Genomic DNA, 27,322 nt, shown 5'->3' with positions numbered 1-27,322 from the left:
TGTAATAAGCCTTCTTATAAATACAAACGAAACTCCCTCTTTCGGGAAATCAAATATTCACCCTACAGTGTTTGATGAAAGACTTGGAGCTAAAGCTATTGACAAAGATGAGGATCGTGAAGAGAATCGTTGTCGTACTAAAATTCCTTTGTTAAAGGAAGATTATATTCCAAAAAGTTAAGTTGATGTGGAGCAACACGACGAGCAGTAATAAGCCAAAGAGGTTCATACAGAACCTAAAAGCATAACAAAATCAAGACAAAGAAGAGTCATCAAGCCTCCTCAACGATTTGGATGGGAAGATGAAGCCTACTATGCACTTTTAGTTAGCGGTGAAGATCCTTCTACTTTCAAAGAAGCCATAGAAAATGATAAGCGGCAAGAATAGATAGGTGCTATGTTGGAGGAGATGGAATCTCTCCATAAGAACTCCGTTTGGGTGTTAGTTCCGAAACCACAAGATCGAAAGATCATCGGTTCCAAGTGGGTTTATCGGAAGAAGGAAAGCATCAATGAAGCGGAGGCTCCTACCTACAAGGCAAGGTTAGTTGTGAACGGGTTCTCGCAAAAGGAAGGTGTAGATTATGGTGAAATTTTCTCTCTAGTGGTCAAGCATACATCCATTAGGGTTTTGCTATCTCTTGTAGCAGAGCATGACATGCAGCTAGAATAACTCAACTTGAAGACAACTTTACTTCATGGAGATTTGGAGGAAACCATCTATATGGATCAGTCAGAAGGATTTGTGGAAGAAGGAAAAGAATATTTAATTTTGTGTGTAGATTGAATAAGTCTTTGTATGGGCTCAAGCAATCTCCAAGACAATGGTACAAACACTTCGACTCCTTCATGCTCCGAATTGGCTACAAGAGAGGTGAGTATGATTGTTGTGTTTACTCACGCACATTTGATCTCCTTCATGCTCCGAATTGGCTACAAGAGAGGTGAGTATGATTGTTGTGTTTACTCACGCACATTTGATGATGGACACATGATAGGTGAGTATGATTGTTGTGTTTACTCACGCACATTTGATGATGGACACATGATTATTTTGATGTTGTATGTGGATGACATGTTGATTGCATGTTAAGATATGTCAAAAATAAAAAAAGTCAAAGGAATGTTGAGTTTGGAATTTGACATGAAAGATCTTGGTGCATCTACAGAAGTTGAAGTTGAAGAAATGGAAAAGATTTCGTATGCAAGCGTAAATGGGTGTTTAATGTACGCAATGGTATGTACAAGGCCATATCTCACTCAAGCTTTGAGTGTGGTGTCAAAGTATATGTCAAATCCAGGTAAAGATCATTGGCAAGCTGTGAAATGGATTCTCATATACCTGAATGGCACCAGAAACAAGGGGATTATGTTTGAAAGACAACATGAAGAGGTGTGCATCACTGGTTTCGTCGATTTCGATTACGTAGGAGATTTAGACAAGAGAAGATCCACAACTGGATATGTTTTCACTTGCGGTGGAGGACCCATATCTTGGAGATCCATACTACAATCCATCAGTGTCTTGTCTACCACATAAGCCGAGTATATGGCATTAATGGAAGCTGCGAAGGAAGCCATGTGGCTCAAGGGCTTAGCAAGTGATTTGGGTCTAAATAAAAACTATGTGAAAATTCAATGTGAGAGCCAGAGTGCTATTTTTCTTGCAAAGAATCAGGTATTTCATGCAAGGACAAAACACATTGAAGTGCGCTATCATCGAATTCGTGATTGGCTCATGACAGGAGAGGTTAATGTAAAGAAAGTTTATACAGACGAGAATGCATCAGATTTTCTCACTAAACCAGTTACAACGGAGAAGTTCAAGCATTGCTTGAGTCTGCTAAATCTGACGACATGTTAGCTCATGAGTGCACCTAGTATTGCTTGAGTCTGCTAAATCTGACGACATGTTAGCTCATGAGTGCACCTAGTCACCAGAGGTGCAGGGAGATGAGTTGATGCTCATCAAGGTGAAGCATGTTAGCTCATGAGTGCACCTAGTCACCAGAGGTGCAGGGAGATGAGTTGATGCTCATCAAGGTGAAGCAGCTGAAGCCAGAGCAAGACTTGCTCTGAAGTTCAGGAGTGTAACTTTTTAAATTCCAAGGATCCATGTTTAGGAGACAAGTGTTTGTGATTCAAATGAAGATTGACATTCTAGAAACTCATATTCCGAAGACTAATGCTCCGAAGATGCAGCTGACAATTTCGAGTGGCATCGGATATCTCTCCAAGGTGGAGATTATTGGAGTTGGCTCAATTTCTAACTTAATTATTGCTGTAATTTTCTGTTGTAGGTGTAAATTTTGATTTACCGAAACAAGGATTTCATTTGTATTGATAAGAATAGCTTATTATAAACTAATAAATTGAAATTACAACAGAAGAAGAGGGAATGCTCTCCTTGTTTAACGTGGGGATTTTGGTAGCGATAGGATGCCTCGCTCAGTTCTCGCACTGAGTTTGTTTCCCTTGGACAATTCGATCGAGGTTACAGGAGAGCTTCAGTACATAGTAGAAGCGCGTGTTGGTCGAGTTCGAGTCTCCGAGTTCAGTGGCAATCAAGGTCGAATGCTGGAAGAAGATGCTACAGTGCAAGAACAATGCAAAGAGCCAAGCTCGATTCTCTTAGAGCTTAAGAGAACTGATTACTAAGGAGCCCAATAGGTTCGGTTTTGATCAAGAGTTCAAGACCTCTCTTTTGATAGCAATCATTGGCTATTTATAGTGGAGGAGAAGCATGGACACTCCTTCAAATTGTGGGATTGTGGTTGAGGGGGCCATAATTCCATCTCTTAAATCTTGGGATGTGACCATAGGAGGTAAGGAGAACCATACTCCATCACTTAGATCATGGGGAGTGGGTGTACCCACTCTCACATTTTAAGCTCAAGTGGCTGACTTGTTCCAGCCGTGCAGGCGAGCTTGACATTGCAGGCGAGCTTGGGCTGTCAGGCAAGGTGGCGAGCTTCCAGGCGAGAAGGCGAGCTTGGGTCTGTAGGAGAGCCTGGCGGGCTTTGGCATGCAGGCGAGCCCGGGTGCTACAGGTGAGCTCGGCCATCAGGTGAGCTAGCGAGCTTTCAGGCGAGCAGGCAAGCTTGGGTCTGTAGGCGAGCCTGGCGGGCTTTGGCATGCAGGCGAGCTTGGGTGCTACAGGCGAGCTCGTCCTTCGGGCGAGCTTGGATTATACATGCGAGCTAGGTCTTCAGGCGAGCTTGAAGCATACAGGCGAGCTTCAAGTCTTCAGGCGAGCCTGGATCATGCATGCGAGCTTCAGGCTGTCAGGCGAGCTCTGCAAGCGAGGCTGTGCAGGCAAGCTTGCCTTATGCAGGCGAGCTTCAAGCCTTCAGGCAAGCTAAGATCCTTTGCAGGCGAGCTTGCTCTTCAGGCGAGTTCCAGAACATGCCACGAAGAACAGGTCATAACTTTCAAACCGTAAGTCAGAATTAGACGAATTATATATGAAAATCGACTATCTCGAGGAGACGGAGCCGACAAAACCCACCCCCATAGGATTCGGTTTTCTCCTGTCTGTTTCACCAAATTCCTTTCGGTTTGAGAGTTATCAGCGTTTTTTTACCTTTTTTTGCTATTTTGGGCGAGGCTTTAGCAGTTTTGTTCTGAACTTCTCTGATAGGGATTAAAGACAATTTTTATTGCCTACATCTACATGCAGATATAATTTTGTATAGTCTTTTCGGGCATGATGCAGTAATTATTGGCCTCGGAACTCTACATGAAAGTTGTAGAGGTGCATGCATAGTTTACTTCAAGCTTTGAATCGTAGGAATCTGAGTAGTATTGATAGAGTTATGGTCAGTCAAAGTACCCTATTCGAGTCTGAACAGATTTGTGTATTCCCAAGCATCTTAGAAGATGAAAATGTGGACTAGAAGGTTTATCAAGGCCTATAAATTGGCATGCTCTCATTGTGGAGTTGTAATCAAAGTTTTCCACTTGTTCTCTTGAAAGTATAGAGAGTTAGACTGAAGGAGAGTCTCATGTGTCGTAGAGATCTCTAGTGTTGAGTTAATATAAAAGGAGTGTGTGTGAGGGCTGTGTGGAAGTCGGCGTTGTTGGGTGTATCGTGTGTGTCTTGTATCCATTTGTTGATTCTATTATAGTGAACTATCCTCCGATCTCCGAGTTCAACCCGTGGTTTTTCCCGTTTAGGTTTTTCATGTAAATTCTTGTGTCCATTGTTTGTGTGATTATCTTTTATCTTTTTGTCATTAAGAACAAGACCCTGAAGTGGTTTTGAGAAGTTTTGGGGTTCGTCAACACCAACAACAATTTAATTCATAACTATCTCACTTTTAGTAACTAACAAATTATAAATAATTTCATAACTACCCCTAATCTTTCTAATTCACATATCCTTTTCAAATTTCTCCTCTCTTGCTATTAATTAACCTCTGTGACTACTGCTTATATGCCTACTGATATAGATTATTAAGGTGCTAATAAATTTTTTATGCACAAGTGTTCATCATATCAAGTACGCATCGCGTGAAGGCAAAATGCTTCTATAGTTACTCCTACTATATAACACGTTTTTTTTATGATTAGCATTGAGTATATGGTAGTCTGAGTTTGGCACATATGGGGGTCTTAACTTTGAGTAACTTGTGGCATATGATGATATGAATGACAGGCCTTAGCCTTGATGCATGAAAAACTCTATATGGGCATTAACTGAGACTTGATCCCAATTGATTTGAAGGACATCCACTACATAATTTTGGGTTTTCCATACCAGTCGCTAAAATATTTCATTTTTTTAAAAAATTAATCCTTCAAATCAATTAATTTGCTATAAGGTCCTCCAATTCTTAAGTTATTTTTTGAAGTCAGTCCCTCAAGTCAAGAGTATAAGCATTAATTCGACGAGTTAATTTGAAACTACTTATAGAAAATGCGGGAACTAATTGAAACTTCTATAATTTGAGGGATTTGAAAATAACTTAAGAATTTGGAGACATAATAGCAATCTCAACCATGTGAGGAATTAATTTCTACATATGACATATTTAAGAGACTAATATAGAAATGTATATGTCAGTCAGGTATATGTATTATAAAATAGTCAAATTAGCCCATCCAATTAAAATAGGTCAACGTTATATTGTTTGTTGTTGCAAATATTTGAATTCAGTTTTCTTGACTTCTTCATGTTTAAGTTATATATTATCGGAGCCTATGTATCATCAAATTCGCATTTTACTTATTTGATATTTCTAATTAATTTTCTTCACTATTTATCTTTAGGATTTAGTTTTCGTAACTTGTTGGGATAGTTGAATTGATTTGCACTAAATCATTTGCCTTATAAAATTTACAGCGGATAATCTTTCTAAAATTAAACGGAGGGAATGATTTTAACTCATATCAAATTTGACTCATAACATAATTAACATTGGGCCCCCTTCAAACCGAACTATCCTAAACTCGTCCCTGATTGTTCTTATCTATAATAATTCAACATATTCTATGATACGAATGAAAAAATAAGCTAAATAAGGAAGGACGAAACTACCCTTCCCACTTTTTGGTCAAATTAGATTTTAAACTAATTAAAAACTTATAAAAATTCTTTTTTTTTTTGTTGGAGTATTGAAGCAATCCTCCAACGGAAATATCTTAGCTGGCTTAATTCCGAGAGAAACGATCGATTGTCAGTTTGTTAGCATTGAGATGGGAGTCGGACTCATTCCTATTTTTCTCCCAATTACCAAATTCTCATGCAAACCCGTATCTGTTGGTATAAATAAATAAGTGAATGTATAAAATTCATTCCAACTCCACCCAAATATTCGCCAAACTCAACCCTAATTAAAATCCTTGTAGTCCATCTCAAGCTTTGCATCTTTATAAACGATTTAGATTGATCATTCTCTTCTTGTTTTCCTTTTCTTTTTCTAAAAAAAGCATTACCAAAAATAAAAAACACTACTATATCTGCCCATAGTTTATTTGACTATATGGAGATTAGGTGGCTTCACATATGGACTCATTTTCTTCTCATCTGCTTCAGTGTTTTGCTGCAATTATCACGAGAGTACGATTCTATTCCTTTGCCGTGCATTCTTCTTTCTATAAATTATTTTCCTCTGTGCGTATCAAATATTTAATTAAATAGATGTTGTTCGATGGTTTCTGCAAGTAGTTCATTTACAAGTCTTGGAAAAATATTGTCGTCAGGTTTGTACTGGAGCAAAGAGAGAAAAACAATCAAATTATCTGCAGCTCGATTGAATAGAATTGGGTTGAACTTTTAATGTTAACTTGATCACTGTTTAGAGTTTTGATATGTTTTGTGATTCTAAAATCTAATTACTAGCTTAAGAATAGCCTCTCCCCTGTTACTTTTGCTTTAATCATGCACGCTCTTATCGTTTGAAATGTCAATGCACGCGCGCTCGACAAAGAAACAAGACACTGTTTTCGTCGAAAGTCGTCTTCATTATCGATTTCATTACAACTTTAATCGTTTACAATGAATTCAAATAACAAAAATAAAAATTACAACTCTCTTGAAAATAAACACAAGAATCGTTTATCAGCTCTTGTTTGCGTGGGTTCTTCGCATGTGCCGGAGACGTCGATATCTGTGGATGACCGCGGATCAGATTTGGTTGTCGGAAAATTGATAGAGCTCCTACTCCACGAAGGAAGTAGTCGCTTGAAGCGCTAAAATCGACCAAGCAAAATCAGGGGCTCTTCTCGAGATTAAGACAAAGCCCAATCTCAAGGAACGGACGGGGGGAAAATACGAGCGCGGATCCTTTGAAAGCCTTCCTCTTTATGCTGAAGTTCGCCGGGATCTCGCTAACCTTCGCTGAAATTTCGTGCTCCTTGACTCCTCAATCCAGCAGCACTTCGTTCCTTATATTTATAGGCCTTAGGCTTATATTTATAGGCCTCAAATGCGGGTATTTGGATGAGAATGAGTGATTTGACCTTATCTTCAGTCAATAACGGCCTAACCACGTTTGTAGATGATATCAAGTCAGTTGGAAACCCCTGGAACTGATAAATACTGTGAAAAACGTTTTAAAATCGTCGAAAATCCGTTGTCGAAACTGGACTGCGCGACGGGCCCTGGTGACCCGCGTGGGCGCGGGTCACCGCTAGGTGACCCGTTTTTCTTTCTTCATTTAAGTGGTGGTCGATGAGATTTTGCTGAAGGTCGTCGGAGGTAGTGGAGGTGTTCATATTTGGTGGTTAATGTAGTTTGGAGGACGTGTAGTCTACGACACATAAAATCACAATCAATACCTACAGGGTGCAATCCACGTAAGCGGACAATGCTCCTAAACACTCGTAAAATCTAGGTGGACAGCCTAAATACCGTCTAGGCACTAGACACTAGTTAGGCGACCTAGGTACCACCTAGGCCTAGGCATACGCCTAAGCGAACTAGACGGAGGTTTTTTAAAACAGTGGTGTTGGCCGACACGCGCGAGTTGATTGACGTGCGCGTGTTGACCCGACGCGCGCGGGCTAATTGACGTGCGCGTGTTTGACCGACGCGCGCGTGTTGACCGACGCGCGCGAGCTGATTGAAGCGTGCGTGTTGACCGACGCGCGCGAGCTGATTGGGTAATCCTCCTTAACGCGTCAACTCTTCATTGCGTGCGGGCTCTCATAGACAATTTTAGATGCCTACAGACACAACTTTGAGTACTTACTGTGATATGGTCCATAGGAATCCTCCATAAACATACGTGCAACAGAGCAAAGAAAGTACGTGTATCGATTATCAAATCATCACATTTCATATACCCATTTCAATGAATGTTGCATCTTCAACCTCATCCCATTAACTTTAACCCTCTGTCTACAACTATTCTCATCATATACCTCTCCCGCGCTCCCTCTGGAGTAAATCGACATTGTATTCTCTTATTATGTTCTCCACGGCTCCCATCTTGTCATAGTGCCTCGCTTTCTTATGGTAGGAAACAATGATACCTACCATTAGAAAACAAGGTTCGATGTCAAGATGAGAATGGTGAAGAACAACATGAGGGAGTTCAATGTAGATGTGCTTCAGCTGCGAGATACACGGTTGGGATACTGGTGGACAGAGGGTCGGAGTTCTTGTTGGGGTAAGTTTGGTGATGCATCCATGTGTTGATATCATCGCACGCACTCTTTTCGCCCTTGGCATGGGTGATGAGGCTGGTGATGGTTGTCAACTGGCAAGATTGTATCCTTGTTTCTTCTTTGTAGAAACCGTTGAAACACGCGTGGATGCTTCGAGGGCAAAGTCAGGACCTGAAACCCTGTTCAACCATGCCGAAGAGGCATCCAATTATGCAGGTATCGTAGACTGTATATTCTTGACTATCTCTTCCATACCTATAAAATAATTCAATGTGATCTTCAATGTCATAATCGGGGGGACTTCTTTGTTGTCAGGAAGCTGGTTATATGACTGTTCGGGATGGTGGTGGAGGAATTGTTTGTAAACATAACTCATAAGCAAATCAAACTTCATTTTGATTTGATCATCATAATACCAAGATCTTAGAACAAATGATTATCACTATGAATAACTAATTAAGGAAAACGTACCTTGATCCATGATTTGAAACTTGAAGAGAAATTGATTCAAAGATGTACAACGTTGAAGACTTGCGTTTCTCTCTCTTAACCCTCTTAAAATATTCCGAAAATTTTCTTGATGGATAGAAATTTTCACACTAATGGGTAGAGAGAGGACCAAGTCTTTAAATAGAGAAATACTCATACTCCATCAACATGAGTAGTTATCTTAATTGACCAATAGGAATTAGGCATAAAAACGTGATTAGTTATGTAACTAAATAAAGCATGACTATTTTCTTAAACTAACAAAAACGTGAGAAAGTTAACTTGACCACTAAAGGTGGTTTTGCAAAATGTGGGTAGTTACAAAATAGTGGGAAATATGGGCCACAAAAATTCTAACATTCTCCAACTTGGCCCATGTTTCAAGATTTAAAATACAACATAATATGCAAAGTATAAGCTAATTAAATCATCATATTGATCAAAACATCAATCATCATTAAGTAGAAAACTAATAAGGATCATGGCGGTCGTACGCAGCTAAATCGACATAGTCCCTTCCATGTATCACAATATTAGTTTTAAACCAAACATAACCAGTAATAAGACTTATCATAATGGTCCAACAATAATGTCCTTGTCAAAGACATATCCTGTTAATATTCACATAATCATTCGTGTATACACTAACAATAATAAACAGGATGCATTAAAATATCAAAAACAATATTTAGATGAGCTCAAAGTGTCAAATACATAAAGAGCATGAACTTTACATAAAAGTTAGTAATAGTTTTCAATAATGCCCATTCTTTCAACATGTTCACTAAATGTCTTTGGAGGCAATCCTTTTGTTAACGGATCCGCAACCATAAGATTTGTGCTAATATGCTCAATTGACACTCTTTGTTTCTGAACTTCTTCTTTAACGGCAAAGTATTTTAATTCCATATGTTTAGCACCCTTCGAATACTTGTCGTTTTTAGAAAAGAAGACTGCTGCAGCATTATCACAATAAATTTTCAGCGGCTTGGCAATACTGTCAACAACTCCAAGTCCTGAAATAAAATTCCGCAGCCATAATCCATGAACAGTGGCCTCAAAGCATGCCACGAACTCAGCCTCCATAGTCGATGCAGCAATGACAGACTGCTTCGCACTTTTCCACGAGATCGCTCCTCCAGCTAGAAGAAACAGATAGCCAAATGTGGATTTTCTAGTATCCAAACATCCAGCAAAATCTGAATCTGTATATCCAATCACCTCAAGGTGATCAGATCTCCTATAAGTGAGCATATGATCCTTTGTTCCTTGCAAGTATCTCAATACCTTCTTTGCAGCTTTCCAATGATCCAATCCTGGATTACTTTGATATCTACCAAGCATTCCGACAGCAAAACTAATGTCAGGTCTTGTACAAACCTGAGCATACATCAAGCTCCCAACGATGGATGCATAAGGAATTTGTTCCATTTGTTTGTGTTCCAATTCATTCTTTGGACATTGCATAAGACTGAATTTATCCCCTTTCTGAATTGGAACTACAGATGCAGAGCATTTATCCATCTTGAACCTCTCTAGAACTTTATTAATATATGACTTTTGAGACAACCCTAACAATCCTTGTGATCTGTCACGGAATATTTCAATTCCTATCACATAGGATGCCTTACCCATATCTTTCATTTCGAAGTTCTTAGAGAGAAATTTTTTGGTCTCATGTAATAAACCAAGATCATTAGTAGCAAGCAAGATATCATCAACATACAGAATCAGAAATATAAATTTGCTCCCACTGATCTTTAGATATATACATCGATCAACAATGTTTTCTTTAAATCCAAAAGATGTAATAGTATCATTAAACTTAAGATACCATTATCGGGAAGCTTGTTTCAGTCCGTATATTGACCTCTTAAGCTTACACACCATGTGTTCCTTTCCTTCAACTGAAAAACCCTCGGGTTGGTCCATGTAAACTTCTTCATCTAAATTTCCATTTAGAAAAGCGGTTTTCACATCCATTTGATGTAGCTCTAAATCATAATGAGCCACAATGGCCATAATAATTCTAAATGAATCCTTTTTCGAAACAGGAGCAAATGTTTCTTTATAGTCAATATCATCCTTCTGAATAAAACCTTTGGCAACAAGTCTAGCCTTGTATCGTTCGATATTGCCATTTGAGTCGTGTTTGGTCTTAAAGACCCATTTACACCCAACTCTTTTACAACCTTTAGGCAATTCTACAAGATCCCAAACTTCATTATGCTCCATTGATTTCAACTCATCTTTCATGGCATCAAACCATTTATCAGAATTATGGCTTTTCATGGCCTGTGAAAATAAAACCGGATCTTCATCAATTCCAAGATCAAATTCTGATTCTTGTAGATAAACCACATAATCGTCAGGAATAGCAGATTTTTTCTGTCTTTGAGACCTTCGTAATGCTACTTCTTCACGGGGTATATCTATTGCAGGTTCATTGGTGGTAACGTCTTCATGGAGTGTTTGATCATTTATTTGTTGTTCTTGAAAGTCGTTAAACTGTTCAACAACTGTAGGAACAACAATTTGAGAAGAAGTTAAAGGCAAAGGAACATTTCAAAGGAACATTCATTTTAACTTCTTGGATTTCCACTTTATGTGGTTCCATACTCCCACTAATGTCACCATTCTCAATAAACCTGGCATTTCCATTTTCAACAATTTTAGTGCTATGGCTAGGACAATAAAATCTATACCCTTTAGATTTTTCTGGATAACCAATGAAGAAACCACTGGTTGTTCTTGAGTCCAGTTTCTTTTCATGTGGATTATAAATTCGTACTTCCGCAGGACAACCCCAAACATGAAGGTGTCTCAAACTGGGTTTCCTTCCTGTCCACAGTTCAAAAGGAGTCTTTGAAACTGCTTTACTAGGAACTCTGTTTAACAAATACATTGCGGTTTTTAAAGCATACATCCACAATGATAAGGGTAAAGAGGAATAACTCAACATACTCCTAACCATGTCCATTAGTGTACGATTACGCCTTTCTGCAACACTATTTTGTTGTGGTGTACCTGGCATAGTGTATTGAGCACATATGCCATGCTTTTCAAGAAATTTAGCAAATGGACCAGGACATTGTCCTATTTCGTTATATTTTTCATAAAATTCACCACCCCTATCAGATCTAATGATTTTCACCTTTTTGTCTAATTGTCTTTCAACCTCATTAATAAATACCTCTAAGGCATCTACTGATTGAGATTTTTCATGCAACAAATAGACATATCCATAACGTGAAAAATCATCTATAAAGGTGATAAAATATTTTTCTTTATTAAAGGATGGAACATCAAAAGGTCCACATATATCGGTGTGTATTATTTCAAGGAGCTGTGTGCTTCTTGTGGCGGCTTTCTTAATTGTATGATTTGTATGTTTTCCTTTAATACAATCCACACAAATACCAAGATCGGTAAAATCCAAATTAGGAAGGATTTCATTCTTTACCAATCTTTGTATTCTTTCTTTGGAAATATGTCCCAAACGTTTATGCCACAAATAAGCTGAACTTTCATCCACTAAACCTCGTTTAGTTCCAACATTATGATGCAAGGTTAATAGAGATTCAGCAAAAAGATTATCAAGTCTTAATTTGTATAAACCATCAGAGAGAACACCAGAACCAATAAGATGATTATACTTAAACAAACTAAAACATCCATTTCCAAATTTAAAAGAGTAACCAACGGTATCAAGTTTAGACAAGGAAACTAAGTTGCGAGAAACAGTAGGTACATAAAGAGTTTGAAAAAGATCTAAATGATGTCCAGTGTCTAAAAACAAGCGGTAGGTTCCAATGGCCTCAACTGGAGCTTTGACTCGATTACCCATGAAGATGAAATTTTCATTTGGACTTATGGTTTGGGTCGTAAGGAATCCCTGCATCGTATTTGAAACATGAGTGGTAGAACCAGAATCAATCCACCAAGTATTATAAGGAACTTCTGTTAGGTTTGATTCGAAACATACAAAAGCAAGAGGTTTACCTTTCTTTTCGAACCATGCCTTACGTTTCAGGCAATCTTTCTGATAGTGTCCAGGCTTCTTGCAGAAATGACACTTATCGTTCTTTCGTTCCTTCTTGTGAACTTGGACAGGCGACACATTATCTTTCAGTGCTCTTTTCTTACCCTTTCCATTATATTTTCCTGGTTTCTTTCCAGCTCCTTGATGACCCATGAGATTAATTGAGTGAATTCCTTGTTTCTTAAGCCTTGCTTCCTCTTGAATGAGCATACTTTGCAATTCAGTCACATTCCACTTATCTTTTATAATATTGTAGTTTATTTGGAATGGACCATACTCAGAAGGCAAGGAGTTTATGATAAACTGCACAAGGAAACTTTCACTCAATTCCATTCCCATAGATCTCAATCTTGCTGCTGTGTTTGTCATTTCAGTGACATGCTCATGCATGGTACGAGAACCATCGAACTTCATGGTGGTCAACGTACCCAATAATGTCCCTGCAATTGACTTATCAACAGAGTCAGATTGCGAGATATCTTCCACAAATTTCATAAATTCCTTTGCTTTATCAGTCTTAGGAATTGTGGACTTAATGTTGTTTGCTATTGTCATCCGCATGAACATTAAGCTAAGTCTATTTGATTTTTCCCAAGCATTATGAAAAAACCTTTCATCATCATTGCTAGAATCAGTAACAGCAGCGGGCTTGTCATATAGGAGTGCTGAATCAAGATCCAGAACACCTAGGTGAAACTGAATTTGTTCACTCCATTCATGAAAATTAAGCCCATTAAACTTTAAATAGACGAGGTGAATCAAGATCCAGAACACCTAGGTGAAACTGAATTTGTTCACTCCATTCATGAAAATTAAGCCCATTAAACTTTACAATAGACGAGGCTTGCGAATGAAGAGAAATTGGTGTTGCAAATATATAGAATAATGGTATATTAATGCTTTGAGTTATAAACTTAAACTTAAACACATAATACATATTTAACTAACAGTCAAATTAAACAATAATTGTACATCGATGTTCTCCTTTGGGTGATCCATCAATGTACAAAAATAAACATAATTGATGCTCAGTTTTGTTTCATATAATTGGCAATTATATATACCCCAATTAGATATGTTTGCTGTCTTTGGATAATCTAAACATATCTAATCAAATATATATTAATTAACCACAGTCATGTTTACAGATTATAAAATTTACCAATCAACCTTTGGGCGATTCTTAAATATTTTATAATCAATAAACATCAATTTACTCATGACAACATATATATACGTTTATGTCATTTCATTAGTAGCATCACTTATCATGAGTAATTGAAAATTATATATTACAATTTGACAAGTATGAGACTTCAAGGTATGGCCACTTTGGTGACTAACAAACCATTCATTAAATTGCAAATTGTGTAATAACATTGTAGTAAGCCCGCAAATAGTAGTTCATGAGGATTAACAATCCATGCATAATTAGTGCATTGACATAAATAGGAATATTATGCAGGCAAAATAGACATTGCAGCAGCAAAATTAAATTAGACAGCTAATTAAAAAAAACGAATTATTAAAAAACATCATTAGGAATCAAAGACCCCAAGACTATTAATATTTGGTGTAGCCCTAGGGGTTTGAACACCAAACCTCTAGGCCAAATCCTCAAATCTTACAACTAGGCTATTTGCATTAAAGTATTTAGTATAATCATAATATGTATACATATTAAATGAATGCACAGTCAGTTCCGGATTTCAGTAATTCACTTCAATACGAAATTATCAAATAGAATAATTTTCAATAATCAGCGGAAGAAAAAAAATTACCGAATTTTAAACATTTAATTAACAGTGATGGAAAATCATAAGTTCCTTAACCAAGGCTCTGATACCACATGTAAACATAACTCTTAAGCAAATCAAACTTCATTTTGATTTGATCATCATAATACCAAGATCTTAGAACAAATGATTATCACTATGAATAACTAATTAAGGAAAACGTACCTTGATCATTGATTTGAAACTTGAAGAGAAATTGATTCAAAGATGTACAACCTTGAAGACTTGCGTTTCTCTCTCTTAACCCTCTTAAAATATTCTGAAAATTTTCTTGATGGATAGAAATTTTCACACTAATGGGTAGAGAGAGGACCAAGTCTTTAAATAGAGAAATACTCATACTCCGTCAACATGAGTAGTTATCTTAATTGACCAATAGGAATTAGGCATAAAAACGTGATTAGTTATGTAACTAAATAAAGCATGACTATTTTCTTAAACTAACAAAAACGTGAGAAAGTTAACATGACCACTAAAGGTGGTTTTGCAAAATGTGGGTAGTTACAAAATAGTGGGAAATATGGGCCACAAAAATTCTAACATTGTTATGGTGGAGAAATTACTTCATCTGTTTGGTGTTGCTTTGGGCAATTCTGTGCTGAACTGAAATTTCAAAAATTGACTCCTGATAATATGAAGTATGTGATGTAACGGAATTGTCTTTTATCTTGTTGTTTGTTCATAGACCTAGTTTCATTGTGAAGATGAATATATATACCCATTCAAAGTTAAGTGGAATTCACTTTGTACTCCAGATCACCTATAATTATTTTTTTCTTTATCTCATTTTGTTTCTTTTTTAAAACAACTATGCTACATTCTCACATTCTTTTAAATATTGTACATTCTGAGTTCTTTATCGTCTAGAAGATATAGCACTTATTTTATCTTCAAGGGGACAAAAAAAGTGCTGTCGTTTCTCATGAGAAACAAGTTCAAGATAACAATTAAATTAGTTTTTCACAAGATAACCCATGTATTATAATACATCATGATACCTATCATGGGTCTGGATAACAACTCACATTATGGGGCTTCTTTTTCATGCAAGTTATAGGATAAAGCAAGCCATCACCATACATCATTATGGGGCTTCTTTTCCATGGAAACCTCCTATATGATGATTATGTAGAGATCACCTACAATTTCTAGTTTATATCAAAACCATTTAGAAAAGTATGTTTTCCCTTTAATTAATCACTCACGTCCAATTTCTGTTGACTTTCTGATCGAACTTTCATTAAACCATGTGTGGTATGTGTCTCATTAAGAGTATAAATGGAAATTTGGATTAAAAGTTAATAAAAATTTTGTGCCAGTTGATAATAAGAAATAGAATTAATTTTCTTTAATTCTTGAATTTTATATTTCAATTAATATTATGTAATATTACTCTCATTTTGAATATATAAAAATAATAAAAAAATAAAAGTTATATAATATAAATAATATTAGTAATAATATTATTAAATGTATTAATATAAAATAGGCATTCGGATTAAATTAAACAGACATTCATATTAATATATTACTAAATCCACGACTATTACATAGAAAGCAAAAACATGAATTGAAAATAATGATTTTTTTCATTTTTAATTAAGAGGTTTGCTTCAGTGCTCCAAAAATAGGTTTTTTTTTAATTTTTAAATTAACAAAAATAACAAATTAGCTAAAATAAGAAATGGTATTTTAGTCTTTCAAAAATCTCTTTCTCAATCTCACGTCTCAGTTCCACCCGCACAAAAAAAAAAGGGAAAAAAAAAGAAAAGAACCAGTTGAATTTCCTTACTTGTAGCTTCTCTTATTTTTGCATACTGATAGAAAATACATGTCCTGCACGGTTCGTAATTTTTTTCCATTCAATCAAATTTACTTCTCAATCTCACGAATGGGGTTAATTAGAAACCAATTGAACCCTCCTCACGCTAGGCAGTCTATTTCCAAAAGAAAATCTTTCTTTATATAGAAAAACAAATGATTACTGATTTGAAAAACGAGAAATTTAAGGGCTTAACAACTACATCATACTATATAATTAAATTTTTTAAAAAGGAAAAAATAAGAGGTACCTTTCATGGCGTTCTCTTTCTCTTCACGAGATTTTTTGGAGTCTAACCGGTTTCTTCTAATAGAAAGTGCAGAGAAAAAGCTTCGGTTTTAATAGTTAATTAAAGAATTCTAATTAATGATAAATTCTGTTTCTCCCATAAATTATATTTCCTAAAATAACCTTTTTACCCATAGTTAATTACAATTTTGGGTGTGGAATATCTCATAACTGTCAAATCTATCTACCTAGAATTGTGAGAGCTATTTTTAAGGAATTTATTTACGGATATGCCATCATTGCTCCAACTAATCTCTATGGAGCACCGAAGCGGTAGGCTTTAATTAATTGGTTCTTGAAATTTTATATTTCAATTAATATTATTCAATATTAGTCTCATTTTGAAGGTATCGACAAAACATTTCTAACTGTAAAACTTTTATTTAAAAATAATTAGTAGAAATAAACTTATGTTGATTTTAAGTTGAATATCTACAAATAATTAGTTAGTTAGAAGGGTATTATTGTAATTAAATAGAGGGAATAGTGAAGTAGAGGGGGCTGCATATTTGGAGCAAAAGCTCCAAATATGCACCCGACTTGGACATTTTGCAGCCGGACTCCAAAAAATGGAGTCCGGTTGGAGCTCAACCGGACTGCATTTTGGAGAAATGCAGTCCGGTTGGAGCTGCTCTTAGGTGGTTTCCATAAAAATAAGGGAAAAATGCTTCCAGCCCCCAAAAGCTAAGGAAACGTACTTCCCACCCCCCAAGACTTTGTCAACGGGTGTTTTACCCCAAAAAATAAAGATTCTGTTCTCTGAGCCCCAAAAACACAAAACCCAAGATCTAAAACATGTGAAGACCATAATACCCTTCTCTCTCTTTTTTTTTTATTAAAATATGATGAGGATTATTTTATTATTTTCTTTTTCTCTCTCTCTTTATCATGATATACTGAGATGATAGTTGAAATGATTGATGAGGATTATTTTATTATTTTTGTTTTTTATTATTTTGGTTGTTTGTATTGGGAGATTGTTAAATTTACGGGTTAATTGTTAAGGTTACAAGTTAATTGTTAATGTTACGGGTCAATTGTTAAGGTTATGAATCTTACGGGTTAATTGTTAAGGTTACAAGTTAATTGTTAATGTTACGGGTCAATTGTTAAGGTTATGAATCTCCCCTCTCTCTCTCTCTCTCTCTCTCTTTCTTTTTTTATTAAAATATGATGTGGATTATTTTATTATTTTTGTTTTCTCTCTCTCTTTATCATGATGTACTAAGATGATAGTTAAAATGATTGATGAGGATTATTTTATTATTTTCATTTTTTATTATTTTGGTTGTTTGTATTGGGAGATTGTCAAAGTTACTGGTTAATTGTTAAGGTTACGAATTAATTGTTAATGTTACGAGTCAATTGTTAAGGTTATGAATCCTCTCTTATGAATCCTCTCTCTCTCTCTCTCTCTCTCTCTCTCTCTCTCTATCATGATGTTTCTTTGATGATATTAAAATGATTAAAGAGGATTATTATTTTATTATTTTTATTTTTTATTCTTTTTGTATTTTTAGAATATTCTTTGTTAAGGATAATTGTTGGTTGTAAAGGTTATGCATTGATTGTTAAGGTTACGGGTTGGTTGTTAAGGTTAATGGTTTGTTGTTAAGGTTATGGGTTTGTTGTGTAGGTTACGGATTTGTTGTTAAGGTTACAGGTTTAATTGTTAAGGTTACGGGTTTAATTGTTAAGGTTACATATTTAATTGTTAAGGTTACGGGTTTAATTGTTACGGTTACGATTTATTAATTGTTAAGGTTACGGTTTAATTGTTAAGGTTACGGGTTTAATTGTTAAGGTTACGGGTTTAATTATTAAGGTTACGGTTTAATTATTAAGGTTACGGTTTAATTGTTAAGGTTACGGGTTTAATTGTTAAGGTTACGGGTCAATTGTTAAGGTTACGGGTCAATTGTTAAGGTTACGGTTTAATTATTAAGAAAACAAAAATAATAAAATAATCCTCATCATATTTTAATAAAAAAAGAAAGAGAGAGAGAGAGAGAGAGAGAGAGAGAGAGAGAGAGAGAGAGATAATTCATAACCTTAACAATTGACCCGTAACATTAACAATTAACTCGTAACCTTAACAATTAACCCGTAACTTTAACAATCTCCCAATACAAACAACCAAAATAATAAAAAACAAAAATAATAAAATAATCCCCATCAATCATTTTAACTATCATCTTAGTACATCATGATAAAGAGAGAGAGAAAACAAAAATAATAAAATAATCATCATCATATTTTAATAAAAAAAGAAAGAGAGAGAAGGGTATTATGGTCTTCACATGTTTTAATGTCTTGAGTTTTGTGTTTTGGGGCTCAGAGAACAGAATCTTTATTTTTGGGGATAAAACACCCGTTGACAAAGTCTTGGGGGTGGGAAGCACGTTTCCTTAGCTTTTGGGGGCGGGAAGCATTTTTCCCTAAAAATAAAAAAAATCCACCATGTGTCTAATTTCTAACGTTGCTCCATAATTAATAAAAACTAGGCATAGCACCACTTGTAATTAATCACATAAATATATGGATAAACTGAACGAATTTCTATCAGCTAATTGACATAGAAGGAAATGTAATTAAAGGGTTTCTGTCTTCGACCCCAAAGTTTTACTATGATTTAATTTTAAAAACACATTAACTTTCAAATGTCCTCTTGGACCCAAAATACCATAGTTTATCTCTAAACCTAAGTATCTGTAGTGAGTGTATTTATACACTAAATACATCCTAAATAATGGAAATTCCTGGAATATCCATATTTAACTCTTCCTCTTAGACTGTGCGGTGAGATCTCGTTGACTGGTCAAAAATTATCGCACTGAAAGTGTAGCATCCGTTGTGCTCGCTCAGAAACCCCGACGACGGCGGTCAAGTCAACTGGGAAAAAACAGGAGGCAACGCTATTTATCCAAGGTTTGATGCAGACTTTAGAGCAAGGGCAGCAAGCTCCCAGTTGGGAGTCCTAGTCAGCAAGCTCTCAAGAGCTCTCAAGCATTTTAAAATAAAAAATTATAAAAATAAGCATTGGGAGGCTCTCCTTATTTTATCAACAAGCTCCTAGTTAGGAGCTCCAACAATATCAAAAAAACCCATCTTTTATTTTAATTTTTTTACTCATTACTTTTAATTATATTTAAACCTTTTTTATTTAATTTCTAACCGTTGGATACGGCATTCGAGGGAGCGCACACGGTCTTCCTTGCGCTCCACAAATTGGTAGGGGGCTTTTTTGAGGGGGTTTTTGTAAATGTTTTTAAGAGTTGGGAGCTCCCAAGCGCTCCACAAATTTATGGAGCGCTTGGGAGTTCCGATGGCTACAACAGCTACGTCAGCCTTGAGAGCAGGCTTGGGAGCGTTTAGGAGGTTGCTGGAGGGTATGCAGCAGGCTTCCACCACCACGTCAGCCTTGAGAGCTCTCTTACGAGCTTGCTGCCCTTGCTCTTATGTTTGATGAACTTCAATAAGTTTTCAGGTTGCTTTGTACTTTTCTTTTAATAGGTTTATGTGTAGCCAAATGAATTTTATGGCGATAATTAGGTGGCGGCAAACAGCAGAAAATAGGAGTGATGAAAGAAATATGGGAAATTTGGGAGCTTGGTTACAAATTTTGACGGCTAATATATTACTATTTAAAACATGTTAAAGCTTCTTATAGCAGAATTCTATCTCTTTGATGTGAAGTATATCTCTTTTTTACCAAATTAAGTATAGTTCTTTAAGATATAATTATAATTTTTTTATGAGTTCCGTCACTCTAATTAAGAAATCAAATGTTTTCGGACTATACGCATAAGAAAATGTCTAAAGACAATAAAGAAAAAGGTAATGTACTGTTAGATACAATTATAAGTAAAATATGGAAGTTCATGATGTCGTAATTGAGAGAGAGAGAGAGAGGATTCATAACCTTAACAATTGACCCGTAACATTAACAATTAACTCGTAACCTTAACAATTAACCCGTAACTTTAACAATCTCCCAATACAAACAACCAAAATAATAAAAAACAAAAATAATAAAATAATCCCCATCAATCATTTTAACTATCATCTTAGTACATCATGATAAAGAGAGAGAGAAAACAAAAATAATAAAATAATCATCATCATATTTTAATAAAAAAAGAAAGAGAGAGAAGGGTATTATGGTCTTCACATGTTTTAATGTCTTGAGTTTTGTGTTTTGGGGCTCAGAGAACAGAATCTTTATTTTTGGGGATAAAACACCCGTTGACAAAGTCTTGGGGGTGGGAAGCACGTTTCCTTAGCTTTTGGGGGCGGGAAGCATTTTTCCCTAAAAATAAAAAAAATCCACCATGTGTCTAATTTCTAACGTTGCTCCATAATTAATAAAAACTAGGCATAGCACCACTTGTAATTAATCACATAAATATATGGATAAACTGAACGAATTTCTATCAGCTAATTGACATAGAAGGAAATGTAATTAAAGGGTTTCTGTCTTCGACCCCAAAGTTTTACTATGATTTAATTTTAAAAACACATTAACTTTCAAATGTCCTCTTGGACCCAAAATACCATAGTTTATCTCTAAACCTAAGTATCTGTAGTGAGTGTATTTATACACTAAATACATCCTAAATAATGGAAATTCCTGGAATATCCATATTTAACTCTTCCTCTTAGACTGTGCGGTGAGATCTCGTTGACTGGTCAAAAATTATCGCACTGAAAGTGTAGCATCCGTTGTGCTCGCTCAGAAACCCCGACGACGGCGGTCAAGTCAACTGGGAAAAAACAGGAGGCAACGCTATTTATCCAAGGTTTGATGCAGACTTTAGAGCAAGGGCAGCAAGCTCCCAGTTGGGAGTCCTAGTCAGCAAGCTCTCAAGAGCTCTCAAGCATTTTAAAATAAAAAATTATAAAAATAAGCATTGGGAGGCTCTCCTTATTTTATCAACAAGCTCCTAGTTAGGAGCTCCAACAATATCAAAAAAACCCATCTTTTATTTTAATTTTTTTACTCATTACTTTTAATTATATTTAAACCTTTTTTATTTAATTTCTAACCGTTGGATACGGCATTCGAGGGAGCGCACACGGTCTTCCTTGCGCTCCACAAATTGGTAGGGGGCTTTTTTGAGGGGGTTTTTGTAAATGTTTTTAAGAGTTGGGAGCTCCCAAGCGCTCCACAAATTTATGGAGCGCTTGGGAGTTCCGATGGCTACAACAGCTACGTCAGCCTTGAGAGCAGGCTTGGGAGCGTTTAGGAGGTTGCTGGAGGGTATGCAGCAGGCTTCCACCACCACGTCAGCCTTGAGAGCTCTCTTACGAGCTTGCTGCCCTTGCTCTTATGTTTGATGAACTTCAATAAGTTTTCAGGTTGCTTTGTACTTTTCTTTTAATAGGTTTATGTGTAGCCAAATGAATTTTATGGCGATAATTAGGTGGCGGCAAACAGCAGAAAATAGGAGTGATGAAAGAAATATGGGAAATTTGGGAGCTTGGTTACAAATTTTGACGGCTAATATATTACTATTTAAAACATGTTAAAGCTTCTTATAGCAGAATTCTATCTCTTTGATGTGAAGTATATCTCTTTTTTACCAAATTAAGTATAGTTCTTTAAGATATAATTATAATTTTTTTATGAGTTCCGTCACTCTAATTAAGAAATCAAATGTTTTCGGACTATACGCATAAGAAAATGTCTAAAGACAATAAAGAAAAAGGTAATGTACTGTTAGATACAATTATAAGTAAAATATGGAAGTTCATGATGTCGTAATTTTGATTGCTCAAAATACAATTCCTTCAAACAGAATGTAACTTGTTATAACAAAATTATACCTCGTTAACACAAAGTATAGCGCTTCTGGAGGAAATTATAGCCCTTTATGATCAAAGTATAGTTCTTTTTAAAGGGATAGAAAAAAGGGCCTTCTTCTCAACAAAAGGATAGAAAAAATCTCGGGATGGAGCAGGGGAACAGGGGGAACATGCGGCGATTCGGCGTGGGAGGTGACCAGGCGGTGGCACGGAACTCGAGGCGACGCTTAGTCTCCTTTCATGAAGGTAAAATCACAATCTCTCCCCCATCTTTCCTTTCCCAGCCTTCTTCTCAACCTTCTCCCTCTGTCGACCGCCACATTGCTCATCCGTCGACCTTCCTCCACCGTCCCAAAACCCTAAATCCAGCGCCCTTTTCCAAACCCCCGTTCGCAGAGCTTCCCAAAACCCTAAATCCAACGCCTTCTTCCAAACCTTCGTTCGCAGACATTCTCAAGGGCGCCAGGACTGCACCAACCCCCGTTGTTCCTCCACCTACCTCCAAAGGCCTTCTCCCTACCCCAGATCTAGGCTGGACCACAGTCTCCTACAGGAAGAAACTCAAAAGGCCCAGATCTGTAGCCTCGACATCCAAGCCTCTCCTTTCCCCCAAACCTCAAAGGTGCTATCTTTGTGGCAACTCTAGTCACATGGCTAAAAACTGCTCCCTGGGGGGTTTCAAATGCTTTGCATGTAATCTTGTAGGCCACACCTCAGCCTGCTGTCCCAATAGAAAGCAACCATTTTTGCCCAGTATCCCCTCATCTCTCTTACCCTCTTCCCCACCTCCCCTTTTTCTCCCAAAGATCTCTCTTCCCCCCTCTGTGATATCAAGCTTCGAGGAGTATGCTTCCTACGCTCATTTCCAGATCCAAGTCGGCAACCCTTCTTATGCCGAGTTGGTAGAGAATCTAGAGAACCACTTCAAGGTAGAGAAATGGTCACACGTGATCAGGCAAACGGCGGCGGCTTCATATTTCATCCAGTTCCCTGATGCAGAGACCTTAGATCACGCATGCTCCAAACCCTTCTTCAATATGGGAAACTTTGGGGGCGTCTTCACCCCATGGTCAGAATCTTCAGGTCTTAAAGTCCTTCCAAAGTTTTACTATGTATGGGTAGAGCTCCTTCACCTTCCCATTCATCTATGGGATTCGGAGTTTATTACTAGCATTCTAGTGGATGTTGGAGATGTTATCACCTTCTCTGATGATGTTTTGCTCAAAAAAGAAGCAAGGGCCTGCAAAGCAATGTTGCATGTTAGGGATCCATCCGAAATCCCTCAGGAAGTCATCTTCCGCTATGAATCTCCAAACGAAGTTCACATTATGGAAGGTGTGACTAAGCTCCCTCAGGAAGTCATCTTCCGCTATGAATCTCCAAACGAAGTTCACATTATGGAAGGTGTGACTAAGCTAAAAGTGGCTGGGGACCCTCTCCCTGCGGAGCAAGGCAAAGACCGAGATCTTTTTGAAGTATTCGTCCGCAGAGAGGGAGCCCCACCTACCGTCCCCAGTTCTCCTCCCCCAGCGGGGATTCAGCAGTCGTCTTCTTCCCCAGAACCCCCTAATCAGTCAGATCCAAAAGGCAAAAGGCCTATGCTCGAGTCTGAGAAGTTGCATCCCTCTCCCCCCACAGTTGAGTCAGATCCAAAAGGCAAAAGGCCTATGCTCGAGTCTGAGAAGTTGCATCCCTCTCCCCCCACAGTTGCAGATCCAGAGGCCTCCCCAGAGTTGATAGCAGTCTCCTTCAAAGGGGTCACCATTAATATCTCTAGAGACTCTTGGGCCATCCTAAGAGCTGTCTTTCCAAACCTTGAAGAATCTTCTACCCTCCCAACAAAAGCAGATCGAGCCATCCAGATCAGTCTATCAGACTCGACGGACCTTGCTTCTACCTCAGATCCACCTCCGGGTTTCGAAAAAGCTAACAGCAAAGCCAAGAGGGTCAAAAAGAAAGTCATCAGTGGTATTCACATGCCTATGCCTTTCAAAAAGCACCTCTCCAAGATGAAGAAGGGTAAGAAATCAGGTATATCTAAACCCTCATCTTCTTCCTCTGTCTCCACTCCTCCAATTCATTCCAATGTGTTGGAGAGATTAGAGGAAATCTCTGTCAACTGTGGTATCCAAGAACCGATAGATCCTCAAGGGTTGATCGATATCCATAATATGATGTCTGAAGATGCCCTCCCTCTTTGAGTCTCCCCCTCCTCCTAAGTTGTTTATTGTCCGTTCTCATGCGTATCGGATCTTGGAATGTTAGAGGGTTAAACAACCCACCCAAACGTAGGCTGGTCAGGGAATGTCTCTCCTTGGCTAAAGTTAACCTTGTCGGTCTGCAAGAATCCAAATTGTCCTCCCCTAGCCCTTCTCTTCTTAAATCCCTGGGGGGTAGAAACATATCATCATGGATCTCTCTAGATGCAAACGATTCTAGGGGAGGAGTTCTTTTGGGGTGGGATGAAGACATTTTTTCCTGCTCATCCTCATCAGTAGACATCTTTTCTGTATCGGCTACTCTCACTCATAGACCAACTAATTGGAGCTTCGTAGCCACCTCCATTTATGCCCCATGCGACTCCTCAGAGAGGGAGGTTTGTTGGTGGGAAATAGAAAAAATTAGAGGTTCCCATTCTCTTCCATGGGTGGTCTTCGGAGACTTTAATATGACTCTCAGTTCTGAAGAAAGAAGTGGTCGCTCTAGCTCCATCCGAGACATTAAAGTTTTCAATCATCTCATCGACTCTGTCCAGCTCTTAGACCTCCCCCTTAGTGGGAGATTGTTCACCTGGTCTAATCATAGGTCCCCTCCTTCACTAGCCAGGTTGGATAGGTTCTTAGTTTCTCTGGATTTTGATTCCAAATTCCCCCAAATGGTTCAGTTCGCCTATCCTCCTTCGTGCTCAGATCACTGTCCCATTGTTCTGGACACAACTTCCCTCTCCTTCCCCTCTCCTCTTTTCAGATTTGAAAAAATGTGGCTTTCGCTTCCATCCTTCCCAACTTTCATAGAATCTAGTTGGAAATCCTTCTCTTTGCAGCAGGATCTAAAAATTCCCCTTCTTTTTAAACTCAAACTTATAAAAAGAAGGATTAAATGGTGGAGGAAAAACTGCTTCGGATCTCTATCCCAGTCCATCTCTAATCTCTCTTCCCAGATTCACTCCCTCAATATCAGCGAAGAATCTAGAAGCCTATCCCTTCAGGAGTCTCAGCTTAGATCAGCTCTGAAAGATCAGCTCCTCTCTCTAGCCAAATCTGAGGAAATTAAGTGGAAACAGAGATCCCGCATCCAATGGTTGAAAGAAGGAGATAACAACACTGCTTTTTTCCACAAAGTAGCCTCGTTCCACCGTAGAAAGAATTTTATCCCCCACCTCCTCATTGACAACTCTATCATCTCTTCTGACAGTGACATCAAACAAACCTTCTTTTCTTTCTTCTCTAACCTCTTTGAGCAACCTCCAGTATCCAGTCTATCCCCTAACTGGGGCATTCTTTACCCAGATGAAAACTTTGATCTCTCTTCTTTAGACCTTCCCTTCACCCCTCAAGAAATCTCAGAGGCAGTCTTTGGACTTCACCCTGATAAATCCCCGGGGCCCGATGGATTCCCCATCCTCTTCTTCCAGAAATTTTGGCATATCGTTCAAACAGATGTAATTGATTTTATCCAAGGTTTATATTCTCAACCTCATCTGTTACACAATATCAATTTCTCTCATATTTGCCTTATCCCCAAGAAGGAAGGTGCCCTCTCACCTAAGGACTTTCGGCCTATTCGTCTCATTAATAGTTCGTGTAAGATTTTCTCTAAGATCTTGGCAAACAGACTCAGAAAAGTCCTTCACCTCCTTATTGACAATTCTCAATCAGCCTTTCAATCTGGTAAATCATCTTTAGACTCCTTTCTCCTTGGCCATGAGATGATTAATTTCTGCTCCTCGGGGAAAAAAGGAGATTTGTGCCTTTAAGGTTGATTTTTATAAGGCTTTCGATTGTGTAAATTGGTCCTTCCTTCAGTCTCTTCTAAAAGTCAAGGGTTTTGGTCCTAAGTGGTGTCTTTGGATCCACTCCATTCTATCCTCTTCTAAATCAGCCGTTCTAGTAAATGGCTCCCCAACCAAATTTTTCCGATGTTTTAGGGGCCTTAAACAAGGCGATCCTCTATCCCCTCTGCTTTTCTTGCTGGTGGCAGATGTTCTTAGCAAACTGCTCAAATGTAGTGCTCAATCGGGGGATTTATCTGAATTAAACCTGAAAGGGCAGCTAAATAACATCAGGTCTATCCAGTTTGCGGATGATACCATTATATTCTCTAGGGCTTCCCCCTCTGACATGGTTACACTCAAAACTATTCTCTCGATCTTCGCTAACATTTCTGGTCTGTGTGTTAACCCCCTCAAATCAAACCTTTTTTACCTTGGTAAAACTCCTCGCAAAGGCAAAATGCTAGCCGAGATTCTCAAATGCTCTGTCGGCTCTCTTCCGTTCTCTTACCTGGGTCTCCCTCTTAAAAGAGGATCTCTTTCCAAAAGAGAGTGGCAACCTCTTCTAGAATCCTTCAACAAGAAGCTCTCGCTATGGAAAAACAAATCTCTTTCAATTGGTGGAAGGCTAACTCTCCTAAATTCAGTCCTATCTGCTCTTCCTCTCTACTTCATGTCCTTTTTTAAGCTGCCGTAGTGGCTTACAAAGGCCATAGACAAAATCAGAAGAAACTTCCTATGGAATGGAAGCCTCTCACATTCGAGTATTAAATGCTTAATTAGTTGGAGGAAAGTTTGCAAGTCAAAATCTGAAGGAGGCCTGGGGGTCCTTGACATTGAATCTTTTAACAGAGCCCTCCTATCTAAATGGTTGTGGAGACTTTTTGAAAGAGAGTCCTTCATTAGTAAAGTGGTTTTCTCTGTCTACTCCAAAGACAGTTCAAATCCTTTTGCTCATCTCCCAAAGTGCTCGGCAT

This window comes from Asparagus officinalis, chromosome 3 (genome assembly GCF_001876935.1).
Source record: "Asparagus officinalis chromosome 3, Aspof.V1, whole genome shotgun sequence".
Lineage (NCBI taxonomy): Eukaryota > Viridiplantae > Streptophyta > Magnoliopsida > Asparagales > Asparagaceae > Asparagus > Asparagus officinalis.
Note: the sequence above shows the minus strand (reverse complement) of the source record.